General features: G+C 45.1%; 1 protein-coding gene and 1 long non-coding RNA gene across 2 annotated transcripts in view; one reads left to right on the top strand and one right to left on the bottom strand.

Moving 5' to 3' along the window:
* SYN3 (synapsin III) overlaps positions 1–19,167 on the top strand; it is a 437,285-nt gene that overhangs the window by 314,262 nt on the left and 103,856 nt on the right. The gene's annotated exons all lie outside the window — the stretch shown is intronic.
* On the bottom strand, positions 8,845–10,923 carry LOC143689536 (uncharacterized). Its single transcript, XR_013178821.1, has 3 exons — positions 10,833–10,923; positions 10,333–10,416; positions 8,845–9,913 (listed from the first exon to the last, which is right to left on the bottom strand). It is a non-coding gene; the product is annotated as an uncharacterized LOC143689536 (long non-coding RNA).

The following is a 19,167-nucleotide window of genomic DNA, read 5'->3' as shown; positions in this document are numbered from 1 at the left end:
CCCATTATATGGCATTTTTTTTTTTTAGGAATTAGGGAATTAAAACATAAGGTGATAAAATTCATATCATTACAATAATACTTATAATAATATTTTTGGCCTCTTCCTAATGCTAGGCTAGGTGCTTGATGTGCACTATCTCATTTAATAATGGATCAAATCACTGCGATGCTCTACAGTAAGCACATGACACAATGATTAAGAGCAAGAATTTGAATCCCAGTTCTGACTCTTACTAGCTGTATGACCTTGGGCTTTTCATTTCAGTTCTCTGTGCCCCCATTTCCTCCTCCATTTGCAAAATTGGGATAATAAGAGTATCTTCCACTTAGAATTGCTGTGAGGATTGGGCAGATAACAGTGTAAAGTCCTCAGAACAGTGCCCGGAATTTAGTAAACTCTCAATAAATGTTGACCGTCATTGTAATCATGGAAGAATGGATTGGGATTGAATTTGCTTTGAGAAGATAAAGACAACTCAACAGAGCATGGAAATTTGGGGAAGTGTTTTAAAGAATGAGTAAGAGTTTGTTCCAAGAACATCTGATCTCCTGAATTTTGTGTAATTGAGCTCTGCTGTCCTAATCCCTTCTCAACTTTGTCAGCCTTCCCTCTTGGCTTTCCCCACCAATTTCTCATTCTCACAGGGTTTAATGAGACACTTGGGAAAATATTTTCCAAAATAAATTTCAAGTCATCATTTGACCCAAACCACCCAATTCCATGGCCCAGCCCTGTCTGCTAATGTTACTGCCCTGTTCTTATTTAGACTGAGGTTTTAGAATTGACCAGCTCCACACCAGGGCTTCCCTGTCCTGCCCCCTCCTACCTGACTCATCCTGTGATGTCACAATCCTGGATTTATGATGTTGGCCAGTGTGGTCTCAGGGATGACTGTAGATGGGACTGGCTTTAGGCTAAGCTGGGAAAGCAGTCACATTGCCTTGCATCTCTCCCACCGCCTCCTTCATCCATGATGTAGTGAAAAGAGCATGTTCTAGGAGTCATATATAACAGGGTGGCTCTGCTATTTGTTTTCTGTGTGACTGTGGGGTTGTAAGGCTGTCTGAAAATCTCTGCTTCCTCATTAGTAAATAGGCATGTTTGAGAATTGTTAAAGAGCCTTTGTGAAAATGTCTGTTCCTGGTACTTAGAAAGGGTCATCTATATCTATTGTTGATCATCAATAACACTCAATAATGATGCATAACAACCCACCCCAAAACTCAGTAGCATAAAAAATAATCATTACTCTATCTCTCATGGGTCAGATGGGAGTTAGCTGATATAAGCCTGGCTGGGCAGTTTTGGGTTCAAGTGTACCAGCAACCCAGCCAGGTTTGTCTTTAGTATGGTTATTGCAGAAGTTCAAGAAGGCAGTGCCCAAATGTGCAAGCATATTTGAAGCCACTGTCTGCATTATATTTGCTAGTATCCCATTGGCCAAAGCAAGTCACATGGCCTAGCCCAAACTCAAGGGACAGGAGAAGCATACTCCTCCTCCAGAGGGAAAAGCTACGAAGTCACCTGGGAAAAGGTATTGATACACACAGAGCTGGACTAAGAATTAGGAACAATGATGCAATCTGCCATAATGAATGGTCAGGAAATACTTGGTTCCTTATTTCCAAGTCTCCTCAGCACCCAGGGCCTCTTGGCCTCAGAGAAAAAAGAATGTGAAACTCAAGCTATTAGGTATAAGTGACCAATGACTGTTAAACTCTGTTAACTCAGAGTTTAAACGATGCTTTTCTAACAATGACAGTTATGGGTTAAATTGTGTCCCCCCCAAAAACATATTCAAATCTTAACCACACCCCCTCCTGTGAATGTGACCTTATTTGGAAATAAGATGTGGCCAAATTGGATTAGCGTGGACCCTACTCCAAAATGACTGGTGTCCTTATTAGAAGGAGATGAATAGACACTGAGAGAGGGGAAAAGGCCATGTGACAATGGAGGCAGAAATTGAAGCCCAAGGATCTCTGGCAACCCACCAGAAGCTATGCCAAGGCAAGGAAGAGGTTTCCCCTACAGATTTTAGACTTCTAACCTCCATAATTGTGAGACAATAAATGTCTATTGTTTGAAGCCAACCAATTTGTGGCACTTTGTTATGGCAGCCCTAGGAAATAAGACAACAGAAATCATAATTGCTCACACTTAGCATTTATAGCGCACCCAGCTTAGAGCTCAGTCTATACTTTGTACGCATTTTACCATTTAATCCTTTCAGTGACCACATGAGGTAGGTACTAATGTGCTCCCATCTGACAGCCAGAGAAATCAAGGCTTTGAGAGGTTACTCAACCTACCCAAGGTAATATTAGCTAATATATGCCAAAGATGGCTGTATAAAGCCAAGTCTCAAATGCAGATACTTTGCACCAATACTAGGCCTTTCTAAACCTGTGAGGGCAGAGTTTTCACTGGGACCAAAACTTTAAGTTCAAGTTTCCAAAACTTTGATCATCAGTCACCTCTACAATTTGTACCACATTTATATACTGTCTATACTATACATATTATAAGTGTCAATTTGTCTTTCAATTAGCTCCATTATAACTTAACCAAATGTATTTTAAAAGAAATTCTTTATGACTACCATAAATGGAAAACCATTATCATTTGACATAAACAAAAACAACGCAAAATTAATAAATTCTTGCTGGATACTCTTGTCTGCTTCAAACTCCAGGAGAGAGACTTGCTAATGTTGGGGAGTCTTTAAAGATGAAATAGTACCAGACTGAGACTCCCCTTGATGGAATCCATCATCTTGATGGGAAGGTGATTGAAAAGGGAATAAGTTTCTCACCATGTGCTTCAGTCTATTTGATACTATATCCAGGTGTCACCAAAAGTCATCACAGGGGCCACCAGGAATTCTAGCCCTGCCTTATACAACTATAGCCGTGGAGGAAGAGCCCATAGTAAGTTCCAAGAAAGGATCACCAAAGGGCCTTCTTGGAAGTCCTACAATCTCTCATCTGCTAAATTTCCTGGATTTGGTCTTCATAGCCCTGGGGTGGGGCGCTCTTGATGATGTTTTTCAAAGGCAAAGGTCAACTTTCCCATGACATAGAGAATAAGTGTGGAAGAGGCAAAACCCAGACACACAAAACCAGTGACCACACCCAGGCTCCAAGCCTTTAGCAGATAAAGGGATATACAGAACTGAGCTAATTCAAGTCCGGGCAAGGTTTACTTGGTTTCCAGAAGCCAAGCAAGGCAGGGAGGCTTCAGGGGATCAGCCCTTGTCTTTGAACCTGATGACTTCTTTTTTTTTTTCATTACGACCTTCAAACTTTAATTGCTAGTTCTTTTCCAACTGAATAGAATGATATATCGCCTACAAACCCAAAGCACTGAACATTTTTTTCCAGATGCAATTGCTAAGATTACACTCTTACTGCTTACAATGATGAAATATTTCCATATATACCAGCTGATGGCCAAACGATGACTTTTTCATATCTATACAGAATGGCTACCAAAACCAAACAGGTTTCCTCTCACGCATAAATGTCCCTTCTGAATGCCTGAAATGTCCACCATTAGCATGTCTTCTCCAAAATAGAGCCACAGAGGGAGAGGGGTTATTGTTATTTGCTGTTTCTGCATTACTGCTGTCCCTCTCCATTCTTCCCATCATTTCTCTTTTTTCCAGTCTCTGCTCACAAAGGCAGTCCCATCACAAGTGCCTTAACCTTTCACTTGAGGGTGGGCCATGGTGGCTCAGTGACAGAATTCTCGCCTGCCATGCCGGAGACCTGGGTTCGATTCCCAGTGCCTGCCCATGAAAAAAAAAATCTTCCACTTGAACCTGTTAAAACCTCATCTATAGTTTCCAAGATCTGGAGAAACCTTCTCAAGGTCTTCTTGCTCCTATAACACTGTATTTGCAATCCTCATGGAGCACTTGTTATAAAACTTTCTACTCCATCTTTACTTATCTGCTATCTTAAAAATATCTAGTTCAAATAGATGCTCAAAAATCGTTAAAAATCAGACATAAATCTTTATTAAAACTGTCAGTGTTGGGCAAGCATATGAGTAAAAATCACAGTCCACTATCCCAGGAGGACTCAGATATAAGAAACGCAGCTTGATTTTGCTAGAGTTCAATATATTTTCTATTTCAAACATCAGTGTGACTAAAACTCAGCCTATGAGGGTTTCCCTCCCTTTTTCCGTAGAGTTGTGCTTAAGTTTGGGGGAGCTTAAGTTCATTCAATGTCATTGGTCCAAGTGGCATCCATTGGGATGTCCATCATCCCATGGTCCTCAGTTGATGGTTTACACAGGTTGGTGCTGGGTCAGCCATCAAGTCTATTCCATGGCCCCATTAAGTGTCCACTTTTGTGTCCCTCCTGAATGCACAGAACTCTTTCTACTATTTTCACACCACATTAGGCACAAGAAATTCTGTTGGGGGCTCCATCCACCCAGATACTCCATGTAGCCCTCTCTCCTCTAGGGTCTGATTGCCTACCCAGGGATGCAATTCCACCCAAGAAATAGGGCATGGGGCCCCTGCACACCTGAACCCCTCAAAATTTCTGGGATTTGACACCTACCCCAGGGTTCGTGTGCCAGAGGCAGGGTTCAACTGCCCACCCCACCACCACCACCATCAACATCCAGCAGAGGCTACTTTTCCCTCTACATCTCCCCTCTCCACCAGGTTGAGAAATTCTTTCTTTTCCTTCCGAGATGGAAACTTTGCTCTCACTTGCCATATTTCTCCCAAATCTATGTTCTACTATGCCAAGAGTCCCTTTGATTTTCCTAAGGACTTGGGCTTTTGAAGCTCAAAAGCCAGGAAGAGCTTCCTTTTCTCTGCCTTCTGCTGTCACATCCTTTTGCTGAGGCAGCAGCCATGCAACAGCCTAGTGGCCCCTTTTTAGAGCTGGAGGTGGGGGTGGGAGGTGGGATCTCAAGAGAGAAATCACATACCAGGAGAAAAAAAAAACAGTCATTTCAGAAATATTCAGCCTCACAAACATTAAACAAACATGAAAGCACATGTTCCTTTAAGAGCGAATAGTTAAAGCAGCCCAGTTTAAGACACAAGGAGCTATTTCTCTGCCATCCTAGGCCTTCAGCTTGCTTTTAATTCTTCCTTGACTTTAGGGATGATATGGGGTCCCTTGTACTTGCCTCCTTCATTTTCTAATGGAAAAATAGTCTGAGGGAAAGAATGTCATTGTTAAAAACTCCCATCTTTACCTCGGAGCCCTCTCTGGGTTCTGCCCCTTCCAAAGATGTTTCCAGAGCTAGAAACCTCTCCTCTGTCTCCACAGCTTTACCTCTTACAATCCTCCCGCCCCCCAATTGCTGCATGCCAGGACTGCGTGCATGCGGGCTGGGGGGAGCCGGGTGCGGGAGGTTTGGCGTCTCCCTGCCCCCAAGCGGCGCCTCCACCCCCTCCACTTTCCAGAACAGACAGAGAAAGAGGAGAAAACATCCCAGCTTCAGTGTGGGAAGGTCCCCATGCAGCCCCCACAGGAATGGAAGGAGAGAGGCCTCCTGTGCTCTTCCAAGAGGGCGAGAGGAGGGTTTCTTCACTTCCTGGCAGGCTCTGACACACAAATGGGTTTGTTTAGGAGGGAAAGGAGTGTCATTGATTGCTCCGGTGGTGGCAGTGAGGGGGAAACAAAAATAATCCTCTCAGCGGTTCTCTCTGTTTCCTATGCATGTGTCTATCTGTCTGCAGGCCCCCTGCTTGTTTGGGCTGGAAGCGGTTCATTTGGGAAAGTTAAAGAGAGTTAGACCTGATGAAAAGGCACCTCTGAGGGAGGGGAGGGGCATTTGCACTCACCTGACAGCTGCCACCTGGCCCCTAGAAGGAGGGCTTTTATTCCCCTTTAAGGCTGCTGGGACAGTGGTGGAAAGTGCTCCCTCCTCTCCTCCTCTCCTCCCTGCCTCCTCCCTCCCCTCTCAGTTTCTGAGGCTGTTGGTTCCTCCTTGTGCTGAGACTCCCTGTTTAGGAAGAGCAGGGACTCAATCGAATTCCTCTCCGTGTCCCCTGCCTGGTGCAGTTTCTAGCACACAGTAGGTTTTCAGTATATGTTCAGTTCGGGAACTGAACTCGGTCTCATATCTCTCTGTCCTTTAATACATCTTTCCTCCCACCACCTGTCCTATCTCACTGATTCCCTCAATTTATGCTCGGAACAATCCTAAAAGGCAAGTATTATTAGCCCCATTTTACAGATGAGAAGACAAAGCTCAAGATCAAGGGCATACAGCTAGTAGCATACTGGATTTGAACACGGTCCTTTTGCCTCCTTTTAACTGTACAGCTCTCTGCCCACAGTCCCTCCTTCATTCTTGATACGTCCTTCCTCTACAGGCTAACTGGTCTACCCACACATACATTTCTACTCACCCCTCTGAAGTATCCTTAGAAACCTGACTCAGTGATTTCAAGGTCTCTCTGGGCCCTCAGTGGAAGTAGGCCCCCCATGGGGTAAGATGAGGGGCCAGTAAGTGTGAAAATAAACTTCATTTGGATTTCTGCTCAAAGAGGGTTTCCCTGCTCCTTTTTATTTCCCTATCTTTTTAAATGTAAATCGTATGCATATTTTATAATGTCCATAATGGATCAGCACAGTGATACAAATATAATTTTTATATAGATAAGAAAACAAGTAACTAGTCATATATTGAGGTGCATTTTCAAGTTTTTTGATGGGACACCCAGTGAAAAAGCCATTTTGGATGGGATACCAACTGGGGTTCAAGAGTCTTCAAAGCTTTGAACCTCAGCCTACCCATCTGGAAAATGGAGACAATCATCAGCAAGAAGCATAGCGTGAGAATTTCTACAGAAACCCTTTGGAGGGCAGGGAGGGGCAGCCTGCATACGTTGGAAACTTGGTCTTGCTTAACTTAGGAAACCAGAGACGGCTTTCTCACATAGTGTGGTCCCTGCTCAGAGGGTACTGGTTTGCCCTTTTGTAATGGCAATTCACACAAAGTGTACAACTCAATGGTTTTTAGCATATTCACAGATATGTGCAATCATCACCCCAGTGAATTTTGGAACATTTTCCTCACCTCACAAAGAAACCTCTTACCCTTTAGCAATCACCTCCCCATCCCCATAGCCCCCCTCCCGACCCTAAGCAGCCTCTAATCTACTTTCTGTCCCCATGGATCTGTCTATTACAGACATTTCATGTCAATTGAATCACATAATGCATGGTCTTTTGAGACTGCCTTCTTTCATTTGTCATAATGTTTTTAAGGTCCATCTATATTGTAGCATGTATCAGTGTTTTGTACCATTTTATGGCTGAGTAATATTCCATTGTATGGATATTACTCTTTTTTTTTGAGATGCCACATTTTGTTTTCCCATTCATGAGTTTTGTCTGAATAATACCTTTTGTCTGTTATGAATAATGCTGCTATGAACATTCATGGAAAAGTTCTTGTACAGACATATTTTCACATCTCTTGGGCGTATATCTTGGAGTGAAATTGCTGGGTCAAGGCACTTGTTTAAAATGTGGCTTCCTGAACCTCCAGACCCTCTACATCAGCTTTTTTAGGAAGAGGCCCAGATAACCCATTTTAGCAGGCTCTCTGGGGGCTCTGAAGCACACTCAAGTTTCAGAACCACGGGACTCAAGTGTGCCTGTGCTCTTTCTAAAACAAACGAGTGTTCAAATCCACAGGGGGCCAGCCCTGCCTATCTGCCTGTAATTTAATCACCACTCTTCGCATATGTGTATAATTTATTTAAGTTTTCCTCATGTATGATGATGCCATGGAACCGCATTTAATTCTCACAACCAGCTCTGAGGCCAATATGTTTGCCCCCCCTTACTACTGCAGAGACCAGTATGCCCATAGCCAGAGCCCCTCGCTGGAAACTGCAGGGCAGACCAGGGTCTCCTGACTTAAAGCAATATGCCCATCCATGCTTGCCCTTGTGAAGCTGAACGAAAGATGAAATGCATGTGCTCTGCCAAGTGTGGGTGCATTTATGGAGACTCCAAGAGGCTGGGGGCTGGAGTCTCACCTCTGCCCCATCCCAGTAGGGCCCCTCGAGGCCCATTAGTGGAACCCCCTAGTGTTTCTAGAACACAATTGAAAACCACTGCTCTAGGAGCTCTGAATCAAGGAAATTTTAATCTGAATGCGTTAATACTATTTCATTAATTCATCAAACACTTCCAAACAGCTGCCTTGCACCAGACCACAAGAAAAAGGCACAGTCCTGTCCCCTAGCGGGTAACAATGCACATGATAAATACCATAATAGAGGTTCATAACTGGGGGTATGGAGTGGAGGGGGCAGCTAACATGAGGATGCCAGGGAAGGTTCCCTACAGGAGGTGAGAGCTCAATTGAGACTTGGAGACTGTATCAGCCTTGACCCAGCAGAGGGGGAGGGGGAGGGCATTTCAGGCAGAGCATCGGCAGGTGCAGAGGTAAAGTGGCATGTGGTTTTATGGTTCCAAAGCACGTGGTTTATAGAGAAGAGGGGCAGAAGGAACATGAGACTGAAGAGACAGGTCAGGATCAGCTGGAGGGAGACTGGGCTTTATATTACCTGAGGGCCACACAGAGAAGCACCCGACCACAGTGCTAAGCCACGGTTCTGACAACAGCCCTCATCCACGGAAAGGAAACTGACCCACAGTGGCAAAATAAATCCCAGGGAGAGTGCTGTGATGGCGGCTCACTGGCAGAGTTCTTGCCTGCCATGCTGGAGAGCTGGGTTCGATTCCCGGTGACTGCCCATGCAAAATAAATAAATAAATCCCAGGGAGAAGGGGGCAATGAATAATAATATCTGACATGTCCACCTCACAGACTATGTGCCGGGCATGCTTTTAAATACTTTAATAGCTCATTACATCCTCACAACATCCCTGTGAAGGTGGAGCCATCATTGACCTCAATTTGCAAGTGAGGAACCTGAGGCACAGAGAGGGTAGAACACTGGTCAGGGTCACACAGCCGGCAAGTGGGAGCATCAGGATTTAAACTAAGCAGTCTGGCTCCAGAGGTTGTGCTTTGAACCCCAACACTGCACTGTCTCTGCTGTGATTGAGAACTACAGAGACCCCTCCCCAAGTCCACCGCCCTCAATGCTTCAGTTTAAAACAGAACAGCACCCAGTAAATGTCGTTGTTATTGTTGATGTTGTTATATCTAGTTCAGTGGGTCTCAGACTATTCCTCATTCTGCAGACTCGTGGTGTGGGATGGGCATGAAGAGCAGTTCCACTTTATCTCTTTTATCTGGGACACTGGTTCTTCTTCTTCTCCCTTTTTCTAAGAATCTTTTACTTAAAAAAACAATAAAAAGAAATTCACCCATCTGATCCAACCATCTCAATTTACAGATAAAGGAGCCAAGTTCCAGAAAGGTTGAGTAACTAGTTCAGGATCACACAGCAAATCAATAGTAGGGATGAGCCTGGGCTCAGACTTCCTGACACCAGTTGAAAGAAAGAGTTGTCTGTTGCTCCTCCTGTGGCTTCAACATGTCCAAGTTTGCAGAAGAAGAGGAAAGAAATCTGTGTTTAGCCCTAAGCCAAGTTGTCTGTCTGATTCCAACAATATTGAGCAGTCACCTTTGAGCCCCATCCCCAATACTGAGCATTCACCTTTGAGCCCCATCCCCAAGATCAAGCTCACTGCAGAGAAAGGGAGCCCAAGGTGGTGGACGCCTTCAGCAAGGACCCTGTGGCTGGCCTTTTAAATCAGATCTTCTCTCTTTCTCCCCTGTGGCTGGGGAAAGTGGTGATATCAGTTCCAGCAAAATAACTGACTTCCTAACAGTCCTCAGCAGGGTTGTAGGGTTCTCAGCAGGCTCCCTCAGAATGAAGCAATGGTTCATTTTAGTTGGGAAGATATTCAGAAATTCCAGATTCCTTCTGCACCAGCGGCTTGAGGGGAAAAAAATAGGTAGGTAGAGTTTTAAAGTTCACAAGCACTGAATTATTGGAGGGGAGGGGAGCCACCTAATAATGTTAAGAAAAGAAATGAAGTGGTTGGTAGGGTGTTTCTCTTTTTCTTCCTCATCCTTTCTTAATCTTTTGGGTTATTTTTTTTTAAGAAAATGTTAACTCATTTAAAATGAAAGTAATGTTCCATTTGGAGGAATCAAGAAATTTGCTCACTTATTTGGGGGTCCAGTTAAATCCAGCCCCTCCATTTGCTTTAGAGCGCAGATGCCCTAAAGTTTTGTACCAGGTGAGCTGCTGCCTCGCCCAGCATCCCTCGCAGGCCTATTGAGACCTGCCCAGGGGCAGGCACTGAGCAGGATGCCGGGAAACTCACCAGCCACCAAAACCCAGGACCTCACCTGGGACCTTCAAATCACACACTTGTTCTGACTGCTTAGGATGTTCCTGTTCTGAACAGCTGCCCCGCTGTCTGCAGACAGGTCCTGAATGGAATGGAGAAAATGAAGTCAGTGGGTTGACACAGCATCAGCTGTGAACACGTATCTCCCGCTATCAGAGTGTTACCGGAAAAAGGCCATGGATTCTTCTGCCCTGAGGCATCGGGGTTTCAAAGAGAGAGTTTATTACTACCAGGAGAGCAGATGCCCTATTGGCCCAAAATCTGTCTCCCTGAGTTTAGGGGGTTTTTAAGGATTTTAGCAAAGGGAGATGAGGTCATTACAATTTCAAATAGAAAGTTCTAAGCAGAAAAGGAGACGTGTTATCATTATCAGTTCAAGAGGAGAAAAGAAGCTGAAAGGAGGGGAGGCGGAATGATCACTTTAGTACTAAAGGTGTAAGGCAAATGGAAGGGAGACAAGTCATCTTTCAATAACAGAGTCTAGCTGATATGATTTACCAATGTCTCCGGCTGAGATTTGTTGATGGCTGGCTTCAAATTCTTCATTATAATTAGGGCCTTTGCCCTACCAGAAAATGACCAGATAATGGGAGTGACAGCTCGTGAAGTCACAAAGGCACAGAATAAGAGCTTTTACAACCATTTCAGCTATCAGAGCAGCTGAATTATAGTTTAGGGTTTCAGTCCTCTGTCTACTCCAGTGTCCCAGAAAGCAAAAATATCTACATAATGATTCAGTAATCAAAATCATCACTGAAATCCTAATTTCTCAGTTACAAGAGTCACTGTGAATTCTTCTTCTGTGTCTATTTCAAACAATACTACTGAGTCCCAAATATGGGATGAATTCAGTACCAGATTACAAAGAGAAGAAAGGGGGGGGGGGAAGAGAGGAAGAAAGTAAGAAAGAAAGACTAGTGTAACTAAGGAAGACTTAGTTGAATAATTTGTGAGCACTTCTGATAGATGTCCTTGCTGCCCAGGGCTATAAGGCGCAGACAGAGGTCAGCCCAGGGGTCCATGGGAGCTTAGACAAGACCTTGGTAGCCAGAGGGAAGCAAGGAAGGCTTCCTGTGGAGGAGGCGATGCTGGGGCACAGTCCTGAAGGATGGATAGGAGTTGGTCCAGTGAGGAAAAGGTAGAAAGAGGAATAGTGAAAAATTATCATTAATTTTAAAAAAGGAGGTGAATAGCAAAGCTGTGAAGCCTGTCCATGCAGGGAGGGAACCCATCTTTGCATTGTTGGAGGCGATAGAGAGCTGCCCAATGATATTAAGCAGGATAGTGAAGTGGGCAGATTTGCATTTTAGATCTTAGCTGAAAGTCCTTTCCACGGATGTTGTAACCCCGCTGTTCTAACATGCACCACATCTGTGCCCTCTCCATGAACACAGCAATCAATGCTTTTATTCAGTGCCACAACGAGTAGCAGAAGGTGCTGTGATTAGGGATTCATTTGGCTAATCATGCTCCCAACTGTGTAGGGTGGTATAGCACAGTGGTTGAGAACACAGACTCTTGGTGCCAGAATTCCTGGGTTTGAATCTGGGTTCTGCTACTCTTCAGCTCTGTGACCTCATGGGAGCTGCTTAACCTTTCTGTGCCTTGGTTTTCTCATCCAGAAAATAGGAGTAATATTGGCCCCTGCTTTATAAGGTGATTATGAGAATTTAATAAGTTATTACTAGTAGACAGCTCAAAACAGTGCCTTGTAAGCATTTAGCAAATGTTAGCATTCTTGTCTCCTATAAGTTCCCTCTAAGAACACTCTAACCCAGGTGACAGTCCCTTCACCATCCCTTATATAAGCTAAGTCCATCCCTAAAGCCAAGCTTTTGCCAGTGACAGCTCCCAGCTGGCATGCCTTTTCCTCGCTTCTCTACTTCCATCATGTATGTGCAGCCCTCTTGCCCTCCAGAGTTCCACTCAAGTCCAAGCTTTGCTCAGAGCTCTCCCAGCCACCAGGATTTCCCCTCTGTTCTTAATTCCTAAACACTTACGGCCAACATCGCTTCAGAGATGTTCACCTGTCCCAGGTTAGAAGCCAGGGGTTTTCACTTACTAACTTATGTGAGCCTCAGACATGTCGCTGCCCCCTCTGAGCCTCAGGCTCCTCACCTGTGTCTCCATACCAGTCTGATTAAGTCACTGGATGCATCAAATCAGAAAATGATTGTGAAAATGAGAAGGAGACTGGTAGAAATAATAGCTTACACCTGGGTAATAATAGCTTACCTGGGTCTGACACTAAGTGCTTTACATGATATCAAATCAATTCATCCTCCCAACAACCCTATGGGGCCATTTCTATTATCCCTCCCATTGGATAGATGGGGAAACTGAGGGACAGAGCAATGGAGCAATCTGGCTGAAGTCCTATGCTTCTATGTGGACGAGCTGGGTTAGAACCCAAGGGTTGTGGCTTCAGAACCAATGTTTGACCACTGTATAAACTGTCAAGTGCTGGCCAGATGAGAGGCTTTACATCATTATCAATAATTGCCCAATGAACTAATAAAAGCATATGCCAAAGACATTCACAGCAGTCCCTGGGTCTTGCAAACTCTGTGCATTACATAAATAAAAAATGAGATTAAGAAAACACAGTGCAGCAGCAATTGCCCTGGCTTTTTGGTTTGTTTCTCTACCAGTAATATAATCAACCCTTGAGCCAAGCAGAGAAATAAATAGGAAGGGGAAGGTTAAGGAGTATGTTTGCCAAACAGCTGCTGAATGCCTAGAGGGCTTTTGCCCCAGCACTGAACTTCCTGCCCCAAATCCTTGAGCACAGAGCTACAGATTCAGTAATAAATTCTTAGGGCAGGAAGGAACTTTGGCCATCATCTGGTGCATCCCAGTTCATTCACAGATGAAAAGGTTTAGGTCCTGGAAGAGAAGGTGTCTTGCCCAAGGTCACACCATTATTTCCCATTAATTAAGGGGTTTCCAAGTACCGGGCACTCATAAACACCTTCTCATTGATGAATGAGACCCTAAAAGAGGAAGTAACTAGAAAACATCAGAACTGGGATTCCAAAGGCCCTCCCAAGTGCCCTAACCACCACACACCTCCCAGTGGCAACAAGAACCCTGTGTCCAGGTTGATGCTCTCTGTCTCTATCAGCAAGCTGCAGCCTGCAGTGTCCTGGGGAAATTCACCAGCCCCTCCTCTCACCACGTCCTGGCAGCCAGTCCTGGAACACCAAGGCTGCATTCTGGGCCTGGTGATATGGGAACATGCCCACACACAGGCCCCCAGCATCCCTGCGTTATGCAACGCAGCCGCTGGTCCAAGAGTTGCCGCAACACCTTTATCAGTGCAGGTCAACCCCTTTCTGACGGTCTGCAGCGTCTCTCTGGCGCCTGGTGAACCGACAGAAGGGGCAATGGGGGTCTGGCCCTTCACTATCTTACTTGTTTTTGTAGGAAGTAAATCTAAGAGCCAAAAGCAAATTCCTCACTTCATAGACCATTCATTCCCTGCCTTTGGTGTGTAAAACGGGGCTCTGGCTTGGGTGAGGCAGGCTTTAGAGTGGAAGAGCTGACATCTGATTAGCCTGGGTTCAAATCTCAGGGCCATTCGTTAGATGCGTGGCCTTGGCCAATCGCTTCCTGTCTGAGTTTGCTAAAGCTGCCAGAATGCGATATACCAGAAATGGGTCTGCTGTTAAAAAGAGAATTTATTATGTTGCAAGTTTACGGTTCTAAGCCCATGAAACTGTGCAAATTAAGGCACCAACAAGAAAGGTTGATGCCATCTGGAGCATATCTGTCACCTAGAAAGGCACATGGCAATGTCCACTAGCTTTATCTCCTGGCTTCTTGTTTCATGAGGCTCCCTCAGGGGCGTTTTCCTTCTTCATCTCCAAAGGCTTTTGATTGTGTGGGCTCTAAAGCTTTTTTCCAAAATGATTCCCTCTTAAAGGACTCCAGTAAACAACTCCACCTTGAATGGGTGGAGACACATCTCCATGGAAACAAGTTAATCAAAAGAATCCCACCAAGCAATATTGAATCAGGATTAAAGAATATGGCTTTTCTGGGGTGCACAATGGTTTCAAAAAAGCACACTTACCCTCTCTGAGCCACAGTGCATTCATCTATAAAACAGAAATCTCAGCAGTGCCCACCTCATAGGGATGGTGGGCAGATTAAATGAGATGATAAATATAAAGCACTTCAATGCCTGGTACACAGTAGCTGTACAATAAACACAGCTGGGACCTTAGAAAAGACACAGCTCCTCCAAGGTTCCTCCTCTTCAAAAGCCCAGGTTGCATCAGGTGGTTTCTAAGTGTCCTTCCTGCTCTAAGGACGTGTGAATTCTTTGGATCCAGGTGAATTTTGATTTTTTTTCTCCTTGTCCCTGAAGGAATTTTAGGATCTCCAGTCTTCAGCTTTATGTGGGACCATGTGTAATAGGTGATCAGATGGTTTAAGGGCCGGAGAGCTGAGGATCTTAAACATAGGTGCAAAAAATGACCCCTCCAACACCATCTGGCCTGTGAAGGCATGACGTGCCCATCTGGCTTCATTCGCTTTAGGATTGATTGGGATCGGTGTTGCCATTAAATTCAGGGCCAGGGACGGCCTCAAAAGTCTCAGCAGTGTGGTGTGCTAGACAGACCAGAGTTTTCAGGTCAAACACACTTGCATTCAGCTTCTGGAGAAAGGGTAGAGAACGCATTTGCAGCCCCAGGATGGGTGGGGGACAGGACAAAGAGTTTTGATCTTTATCCTGACGGCAGTAAAAACCCATAGAAAGGTGTTAGAGAAAGAATCACGTACCCCATAAAAGCAGGGTCAAGTCCCAACTTCCGGTCCTGCGATTAGGAACTCATTTGTAAATAGGAACTCTCGAGATCCTTTGAGGACAAGGCCAAATGAATCAGGATGGGCCTTAATCCAACATGACTGGCGTCCTTATCAGCAGAGGAAATTTGGACGCGGAAGTAGAAGCCACAGGAAGAGACTGATGGAGACAGATCGCCGTGAGATAGAGGCAGAGATGGATTCTCAGCAAGCTACTACCAGAACGCTGCATACTTAGGAGGAAGCATGGCCTTCTGATCCCTCAATTTTGGACTTCTAGCCTCCAAAACTGTGAGGCAATAAATTCCTGTTGTTAAGGTAACCAGTGTACACTCTTTGTCATAGCAGCCCCGGCAAACTAAGATGAAGGGTTTTAAGCAAAAAAGGGTATCCTAAGAGAGAATTTTCTGGAGTGATAGAAATGTCCTACATCCGGAGTAAGTGGTGATCACACCGCTGTACACACATATAAATATTTATGAGTTGTATTCTTTGGATGTGTGCATTTACTATATGCAAACTATACATCCATTTGTTTTTAATTAAAACAACAAAAAAAGTATGCCCCAGCTAATAAGAGCCAGAGCCAAACCTCACATCCAGATATGGCCAAGGACTAAGGTGACGCAAGTGACACAGAATTGTGTGACTACAGGGATGGATCCTGTCTTTATTTAAAATGTTGGCATTTTTGTGCATCATGGATTTATGGACATGAATTTTTATTTAAAAAATATCACATTAAAATATTATTTTCTGGTTACTGAGTTTTGGGGTCTCCCCCTTATATTTTGTATTTGAGGCAAGTGCTTTTAATCACCCCACGATGTGGCCTCCCTCTCCCCACCAGTGTCCCCATGATGATTTAGGGAGCTTTGCAGGAGATCGAGCAAAGAGGTAATTTGGACCGGACAAGCAGGAAGATTGCAACAGATACTCCCAGGGAGTGGCTCCAGCAAATGATAACAAAAAAAAGTTTATAGGGAGTTTAAATGAACCTGGGGATGACAGAAAAGATAGTGAGAGCAGTGGGAGGGGATTCGGAGCCAAGCTTTTGGGGAGAGGTGAGTGCTAGGAGCAAACTCCCACCCTCCAAACTCCACACCATATGGCATCTCTACCCAAGAAAGGCGGAGCTGCCTGTCCCAGGGATATAACCCAGAAAGGCAACCTTTTTAAGCCTCTTTCGAGTTTTGTTCATAATTATCGACAACTTGACACAAGCACTTTGATGATGGTTTTGTATTTATTACGGCAGGGATAGCAAATGTAGTCTTTGCATTACATAGTGCTTTAGAGTTTGCAAATGATTGTACATGTGTTACCCAGATGTCCACCGGGCCTCTCCCCTTCGACCTCTGAAATCTAGATGCAATTTTCTTACATTGTCACCCATTTCACAATCTCTCCAAAGATTTATGCAAATTCAGGAAGATTAGAAACCCGCCCTCTCTACCTCTAGGACTGCTATTCTGCTATCACTGACTCATACCCCGTACACAAACCCTCAGCCTTTCCGAGTATTCCGGCTTTCTGTGAAGATCTAGGGAGCCCAGAGGAAATGGCTGTTTCCTGGGGGGTCCACCTTCCATCTCCCAGGCTCCAGACTCCTTAGCCACTCTCCGAAGAGAGCTCCAGATTCTTTAACCTGCCAAGCAACTCAGCACTCCCCAGGTATGGGAGTCCTGCTGAGTCTAATTCCCTCCCTAGAAGCTCACAGCCCATCTCGGCCTCCCCTGAAAGAGAAAGAAGCTTATTCCTGTAGAGAAAAGGCCCCACTTTACCATTTCATTTAGGGAGATTGAAAACACACCAAAAAGGAAGCTCTCCTAGCAAGCAGCACAGGTTACAGCAGGGAGAACCCAGGGTTTCCCAGTCTCTAACTAGAGATTTAAGTGACTTTTCAATATTCCTTTCTCATTTTGTTATCAGAGGTCTTCTCTTCAGACTTCTTTTCTCCAACCCCTTTAGGGCTGCACTTTATCGACATCGACTTGGAAATGTATTGAAATCCCCAAAGCAGAGCTGATGAAATGAATGACCGCTATGACCAGCCCCGGCCGCTGCCTCCTGGGGACTCTTTCCCCATCTCTCCTCTGGCTTCTCTGTCATTGTAATCTGTTTACTTTGTGAAAGAAGAATTCAAACTCATAAATTAAATGGGGACATGAAGGGGAACCTTTTAGAAACACAAACATTACAGGGAGAAGAGGAAAAACGAAAAGGACCCATTGCCCTCTCCACCTCTGGGGCCTTTGTGAAATCTTCTGTCTCCTGCCCACTCTCTCTGTAGGCAGGAGAGCTGGGGTCTTCTTTAAAGATGCAGAAGTTCTCGGGGGGCAGGGTTGCTCCCCAGGCCCCTTCAGAAAATATTCCTCTGTGTTTGTGCTGGTGAATGGTATGTGTGTGCGTGTGTGTGTGTGTGCATGTGTGTTCAATCTGTGACTCTTTCTATGAGAATAGGTGTTTCAAGATTTTGAGTGTGTCTGTGTATAGCTATCTGGATGTGTGTGTGCCTGTGTATGCCTGTCTGCATGTGTGGATTCCCTGTTATTAAGTTTGGACGGGGTCTGCATGTACAGAGGTCTCAGCTTCTGGGAGGTCTGTCTGGCTATGTGTGTGTGTGTTTCTGTGTGTCAGGGGATAGAGTAAGTGAAGGGGTTTGTGTGTGTCTGGGTGTGTAGGTGTGCAAATGCATATGGGGCAGGGGTGCATTCGGATGCACAGAAGCTGCTGCAAACGTACACACTGTCTTTGCAAGGCAAGTCATCTGTTTTCCTGGTTTTGTTTTCCTCCTCCCCGTGGGCTCCAGACCTTCCTTGAAAACAAAGGGAGCTTAAACAACGCAGCCCTTCCTGTGTTCCTAAATGTTCAGAATGCTGCGGTGAACTTGAACAGTGCCAGCTCGGATGCCCGGCCCTGCTGCTGCTGCTGCAGGAAGCCGCCAGCCATGCCACTGCCACCACCCGCTTACATAACAAGCCTGGGAGAAGGGTGGGCAGGAAGAGGGGAGCCAGGCAGTTCACGGACACAACTTCAAGGCCACCTGCGGGCCTTAAGTGGGGAGTGTAAGCCTGCATAAGTGCATAAAAGCACCATTTGGGGCTTCCTCCAAAGAGGAGTGCTCCATGGAGGGAAAGGGGAAGAGAAGTGGGGGAGGGGGGCCCTACCTTAACATGAGATGATTACCTACCAGACAGGTGTCCTGAACAGTAGTTTCCATCACACTGGGTCAGTTCTAGGCAGAAATCAATAGGAATTTCAATCACTTTAACACACATTTACTAAATACCTACTATAAGTTCAACAATCCAAACGATGAAACTAGCTTGGTTTGCCACCTAGGATTTATGACTGTCGCTTCCCATTTGGCATCTCTCAGTTTCCTATCTGTAACAAGAAGGTTTGATCTGGATATCTCCAAATTCATGGAGAAAACTCTTCCCGCTCGAAGACTCTTATTTTAGAAATCTCTCATAGGGCGCATCATACCTGACCTTGACTTTTAGACACCTGTGTCTTTGTCTGTTTGCCACAAATGCCAATGAGATCTTTAAAGCTAAAAGTCAGAAAGTGTATCTTTCTCATGCTTGAATTCCCGTGAAGTAGCTATCACAGGTGTCCAGCAAATGCCTGTAGAATTCAGTGGACTGGATACATCTCTTGGCTTGGAATGTCAGAAGTTGGGAGCCTGGTTGGAGAGAAGGACACAGTTTGGGGAGGAGGTGGGAAGAGAAGAAGGGAGGACCCTCAAAAGTCATAGTCAGCAGTCAACCAGTGACTGTCCCTGCAAAAGGCCCTGAGCTTACCTAAAAGGACCTGAACTTGGAGAGGAAGACAATGGATGCTACAGCAAAACTTTTCCTAGAAATGAAAGGCAAAGCAGTGTCATGTAGTAATAAGACTCTGGAACAGGATGGCAAATTCAATCATGGAGGGGCCAGCAAATGAGGTAAGCCAGCCAGGAGGAAGGGGGTAGGTGGTGGCAAACTGGGGCCCAAGCCCCTTCTAAAGGAGCTGG

This window comes from Tamandua tetradactyla, chromosome 7, assembly GCF_023851605.1.
Source record: "Tamandua tetradactyla isolate mTamTet1 chromosome 7, mTamTet1.pri, whole genome shotgun sequence".
Taxonomy (NCBI): domain Eukaryota; kingdom Metazoa; phylum Chordata; class Mammalia; order Pilosa; family Myrmecophagidae; genus Tamandua; species Tamandua tetradactyla.
Note: the sequence above shows the minus strand (reverse complement) of the source record. Positions and strands in the feature narration are given on the sequence as shown.